The sequence below is a fragment of the Lissotriton vulgaris genome, unplaced genomic scaffold, assembly GCF_964263255.1.
Source record: "Lissotriton vulgaris unplaced genomic scaffold, aLisVul1.2 SCAFFOLD_4950, whole genome shotgun sequence".
NCBI lineage: Eukaryota > Metazoa > Chordata > Amphibia > Caudata > Salamandridae > Lissotriton > Lissotriton vulgaris.
In genome coordinates this window covers 94970-100864 of record NW_028252673.1, presented here as the reverse complement: position 1 = coordinate 100864, position 5895 = coordinate 94970, and the positions used below count along the sequence as shown (strand labels likewise).

The 5895-nt window shown below is 45.0% G+C and overlaps 1 pseudogene; it reads left to right on the top strand.

Moving 5' to 3' along the window:
• Nucleotides 1–2176: 2176 nt before the first annotated feature.
• LOC147662079 (uncharacterized) lies at nucleotides 2177–5062 on the top strand (annotated as a pseudogene).
• The last annotated feature ends 833 nt before the right edge of the window (nucleotides 5063–5895 follow it).

Below are 5895 nucleotides of genomic sequence, written 5' to 3'. Positions count from 1 at the left end.
TTTGTTTGGGGCATTACAGTTGCTGCAACTACAATTTTGGAATTTTCGATTTTTGGGCTGTTGTTGGGGCCTTTTGCCCAGGGGTACTCAGTGGTGCATGGACTTTCTGTGGGGTCTCTTTAATGTAAACATCATGGAGGGCATGGATGGCATTGGATTGTGGTGATTTTTGTGTGTTTTTCGATTTTTGGGCTGTTGTTGGGGCCTTTTGCCCAGGGGTACTCTGTGGTGCATGGGCCTAGTCTTTCTGTGGGGTGTCTTGAATTTGAACATGATTGAGGGCATGGATGGCATTGGATTGTGGTGATTTTTGTGTGTTTTTCGATTTTTGGGGGTGGTGTTGGGGCCTTTTGGCAGGGTACTCAGTGGTGCATGGACTAAGTCTTTCTGTGGGGTCTCTTTAATTAAACATCATGGAGGGCATGGATGGCATTGGATTGTGGTGATTTTTGTGTGTTTTCGATTTTTGGGCTGTTGTTGGGGCCTTTTGCCCAGGGGTACTCAGTGGTGCATGGACTGAGTCTTTCTGTGGGGTGTCTTGAATTTGAACATGATTGAGGGCATGGATGGTGTTGGATTGTGGTGATTTTTGTGTGTTTTTCGATTTGTGGGCTGTTGTTGGGGCCTTTTGCCCAGGTGTACTCAGTGGTGCATGGACTGAGTCTTTCTGTGGGGTCTCTTTAATGTAAACATCATGGAGGGCATGGATGGCATTGGATTGTGGTGATTTTTGTGTGTTTTTCGATTTTTTGGGGTGTTGATGGGGCCTGTCCATGTGGGTGGGGGCCATTTTGAGGACTGTTACAGGCAGGGCCTGGCCATGTGGTGGGGGTCTAGGGGCCATTTTGAAGCCAGGCAGTGTGCTTTGTTGTGCCATAGCCTGCACCCAGTCTGCCATGCTTTCACCCATTATGCCCAGGGGTACTCAGTGGTGCATGGGCCTAGTCTTTCTGTGGGGTGTCTTGAATTTGAACATGATTGAGGGCATGGATGGCATTGGATTCTGGTGATTTGTGTGTGTTGTTTGGTTTTTTGGGGTGTTGATGGGGCCTGTCCATGTGGGTGGGGGCCATTTTGAGGACTGGTACAGGCAGGGCCTGGCCATGTGGTGGGGGTCTAGCGGCCATTTTGAAGCCAGGCAGTGTGCTTTGCTGTGCCATAGGCCTGCACCCAGTCTGCCATGCTTTCACCCATTATGCCCAGGGGTACTCAGTGGTGCATGGGCCTAGTCTTTCTGTGGGGTGTCTTGAATTTAAACATGATTGAGGGGATGGATGGCATTGGATTGTGGTGATTTTTGTGTGTTTTTCGATTTTTTGGGGTGTTGATGGGGCCTGTCCATGTGGGTGGGGGCCATTTTGAGGACTGGTACAGGCAGGGCCTGGCCATGTGGTGGGGGTCTAGGGGCCATTTTGAAGCCAGGCAGTCTGCTTTGTTGGGCCATAGGCCTGCACCCAGTCTGCCATGCTTTCATCCATTATGCCCAGGGGTACTCAGTGGTGCATGGGCCTAGTCTTTATGTGGGGTGTCTTGAATTTGAACATGATTGAGGGCATGGGTGGCATTGGATTGTGGTGATTCTTGTGTGTTTTTCGATTTTTTGGGGTGGTGTTGGGGCCTTTTGCCCAGGGGTACTCAGTGGTGCATGGACTGAGTCTTTCTGTGGGGTCTCTTTAATGTAAACATCATGGAGGGCATGGATGGCATTGGATTGTGGTGATTTTTGTGTGTTTTCGATTTTTGGGCTGTTGTTGGGGCCTTTTGCCCAGGGGTACTCAGTGGTGCATGGACTGAGTCTTTCTGTGCGTTCTCCTTAATGTAAACATCATGGAGGGCATGGATGGCATTGGATTGTGGTGATTTTGTGTGTTTTTCGATTTTTTGGGGTGTTGATGGGGCCTGTCCATGTGGGTAGGGGCCATTTTGAGGACTGGGGGGTGGGTATAATAAAAATGCTTACTTGCAAACTATTAATTGAAGCGCTACATATGCAACATTTATTTAACTGATGTTCCTCTGGCTTCGTTTGCTTTTAGGTGCAGAAAGACGAATCATCCGTCTCATCATTCCTCATCAGTGCCAGGAACAAGTCCTGCTGCGGTGTGTGCAGCACAACGTCACGTGTGGCCACAGACAACTCAGCAACTGCGGCCTGCTGTTCTGACATCTGAAGAAGATGGCCCCAAAAAAAGTTGCCCGTAGCTCCTCTAGCAAGAAAGTTGCCAGTAAGAAGCAAAAGTAGCAAGTGGCGCCACTTACCAAGGAGACTGATGTGCCTGATGTGCCGACCGCCGCATTTTTTGGGGAAAAAAAGTACGCCTTCAGCAGCAGCGGGGTCTGCTGGGGACCAAGCTGAGAGCAGCACCCCCGCTCCATTGGGCTCAGTGCCACCATCACCACGCCAACTTAAGTCCAAGCCCTTGAGTGCTGCAGAGGCGGCCAGTCTAGTTGTTCAATCACCATCGATCAGTGATGTTGGCTCATCGCAAGAAAGTAGCAGCATCCCTCAATCAACACAGGTTGTTGTAACTCATCTGAGTGTTCAACAACCACAGCTGCAACAACAACCACATGTGCAAGTAGAAGCCCAAGTACATGTGGAAGGAGAGGCGGCGCAAGGAGATGCGCAAGCAGAGGTGCATGGAGCGGCACAAGTGCCCACAATAGTTGTTCCTCCCGAAGTAGGGGCACATCAGGAAATTGACATTCAAGCCGAGGTATCATTTGAGAAAGCCACTCCTCCTGCTCATTCATTGTCTTCCAGATCCCTAGCAAGGAAAAGATCAAGGTTGGTGTCTACATCTTCTTCAAGCACCCTTCCTTCTGATGATATGGATGGAAATTGGGAACCACCACAGCCGTCTGAGAGTGAAGCACACCATGATCTGACAAAGGTAGCTAAGCGTAAAAGGAAGGTCCCCGAAAGTCTCATAGTTATGGAGTGTGATGATGACGCTGAACAAGAAGTGGCGTATACTCCTGCTGATGAAGACTCTCACGACGACGACGCAGTCATCATAAATGTCACTCCAGGCTCAGCGGGCATGCATCAAACAGACATTTTTACCCTAGCCCGAAATGCTGCTGAGCGTGATGTTGGCGACGTGGGAATGGGACCACTACCAATGCAGTTAACTAGTACACCACCACCTACCGCTTCCATATTTTCTCGCCAGAAGGGACCTCCATCCACCTCGATCTCCATTTCCTCAATTAGTGGTGCTGCAAGTGCACAACGTAGTAAAGTTCGGCAACACACATCCTCCACTTCATCTGGCATTAGCATTCCCAGTATCGCCTCCTCCGCCCCCCAAAGACATTTGAAGTCCGCAGTTTGGGACTTCTTTAGTGTTAGCCCAACAAGGGGAAACATGGCCATTTGTACTATTTGTAAGCTTCAAGTTAGTTGTGGTAAACTTGGTACCAACTATGGTACCGGAGGCCAGAGAGGTCATCTTGAGAGACAGCACACTGTCAAATGGCATGCGCACCTAAAGGAGATCAAGGAAGCCTGAATTGCAAGTCAACAAACTGTATCCGTTGATGTTTCATCTGAGGATGATGAGGAGGAAGAAGCGTCAAACATTTCTTCACTTACACCCAGTACCCCTGTCAGCAGCACACCCCCTGCAAGATATATGAGCCACACTAATAGTGTGGGAGAGAGTGAGACACCAATGCGAAAAAGTTCATCATCACCGAGCGTAACTGGGTCGAAGAAGTCATCATCATCCCGTAAAATGGTCCAGCCCACCATTAGAAGCATGTTGTTTTCAGATGCCCCATTTAAACGCAACCACCCAATGACGCGTCTGTATAACACTAAGCTGGCTAAAATGCTAGCGCTGGACCTTCTCCCTTTTTCTTTTGTGGAAGTGGTTGGTTTTCTTGAATTAGTGGCAACGCTCTGCCCTAAATGGAAGGTTCCTAGCCGGTTCTATTTTGCCAGAGTTGCGGTTCCAGCACTACATGAAGATGTGCTGGAGGTGATTGGGGCAGCTTTGCAGAAGAGTGCTGTTCACACTATACATCTGACAACAGACATGTGGACCAGTTGCCAAGCCGTTGATTACATGCGCATCACTGCATACTGGGTCTCTTTTTCAGGGGTTAAAGCAAAGCTAACCGCAGGTGTTGACGCGGACAACGTTTTTAAAGCTGCTCGGAAACATGCAACACTAGCCATGTTTGCCATGGAGAAAAGTCATACAGGAGAAAACATTTTGCATGCGTTTAACACAAAGGGGTTACAATGGCTGTAGAAAATAGTTCTGCTGGAATACTATACGACAGAATGAGAGACAGAAATAAACTGCTCCGCCTAATACAAGTATAGAGAGAAAAAGACAGAGACATAGAAGTCCATAACCTTAAGGCCTTTCCATTTAATACAGTAGGTGAATTAATGAACCACCGACAAAAAGAGGTGTACATTGAATTAAATGTGGAACATACAACCATGAGTTGATCTCCGGCCAAAAAACGATCATTTTGGTAAGCTTTCGTGAAGAGAAACTTGGGTATATTGCATATAAAAAACCCTTAAGTGAACAGCATAAATTAAAATATATCAATTTGGCTTCACTTACAGTTATAGAATTTTAATTAACAATATCGGTGGCTCCTCGGGACTTAATGAGAAGGAGACATAGCAACATAAAGGCAATCCTTCGACTTTTTAAATTGACAATTAGGAGAGATTAGGGTCCAGATTGTAATAGGGGTCCCTCTTCTTCTCTCTCTTCTTTTTTTTGGAAGCACAGTTCCATACCATCCAATGCGAAGGTAATAAATGTGACTGGGAATTCCAAAACAAGAAAAAAGGAAAATAACAGGAACTGAGTCACACAGGAAACCATGATGTGATAGCAATTAGTATAAATGGACCCCCAAGAAAAATACTTAAATAATTGGTGATATCTCTGATTATGTCCCCAAAGGTGGAATTGCTTTTAAACAACAGGACTTGGAAAACCACCAGTTCTTTTCATCCTTAATAGTATTCCAGGCTGATCAGAAAGGAAAAGCCAAACATCAAAGGAAAGGCATACAATATAAATGAGGTATTGCACTGCCTGAAATTAATAAAAATTCCTGTATAGATTTAGAATGGATTATGTAGAGTAAATAACCCGATTAGTGGTAATTTCCCCCTATTTTCTAATTGTGTAAAGTATAGTTTTTGCTACTGGATCAGCTGAAATCTAAGAGACCCACTAGTTTGTCTTGTAGAGTGCCTATAACATGTCCTATACAAAAAAAGATTGAGAATAAAGTTGATAATGCATGCCATTTGAAAACTAAAATAATGGACGATATAGATAAAAGCCTGTGTGATTGTAGTAAAAGACTCTGTTAATGTGAACAATAACTACATGTTTTCTTTAATTAGAGAACTGTCCTGAAGAAGGTGTTATTGCAAAATACCGAAACGCTGCGTCGACATTTTGTTTCTTCCAAGTGTATTTATGTTTGACATTTTGTTTCTTTCAAGTGAATTTATGTTTTAAAACTGTCACTGTGTTCTCACACAGCTTTTAATGTTTTATTGTAATGGCCCGTATATGCATAAAATGTGTTTTTTTATAAACTAATAAATGAAAATGTTTTATATATAATCACCTAATCTGAATTATTTTTAATTATAATTGTGTCATACAACAATAATATTTGTAGCAACCGGTACTAGTGGGCTCTTGAATCCGCTGCCAGTCCTTTTTCCTATTTAGGGCGCAAGGAACCTTTCTTGTTTTCGTGTCCCCAAGAAAACGCATTATTGATTATGTTTCCACGGATAATGGCGCCAATGTAGTTAAGGCCATGGATAAGGGTAACTATTTCAGAGTGCCGTGTTTGGCGCACTGTATAAACCTGGTTGTTAAAAAATTCTTGAGT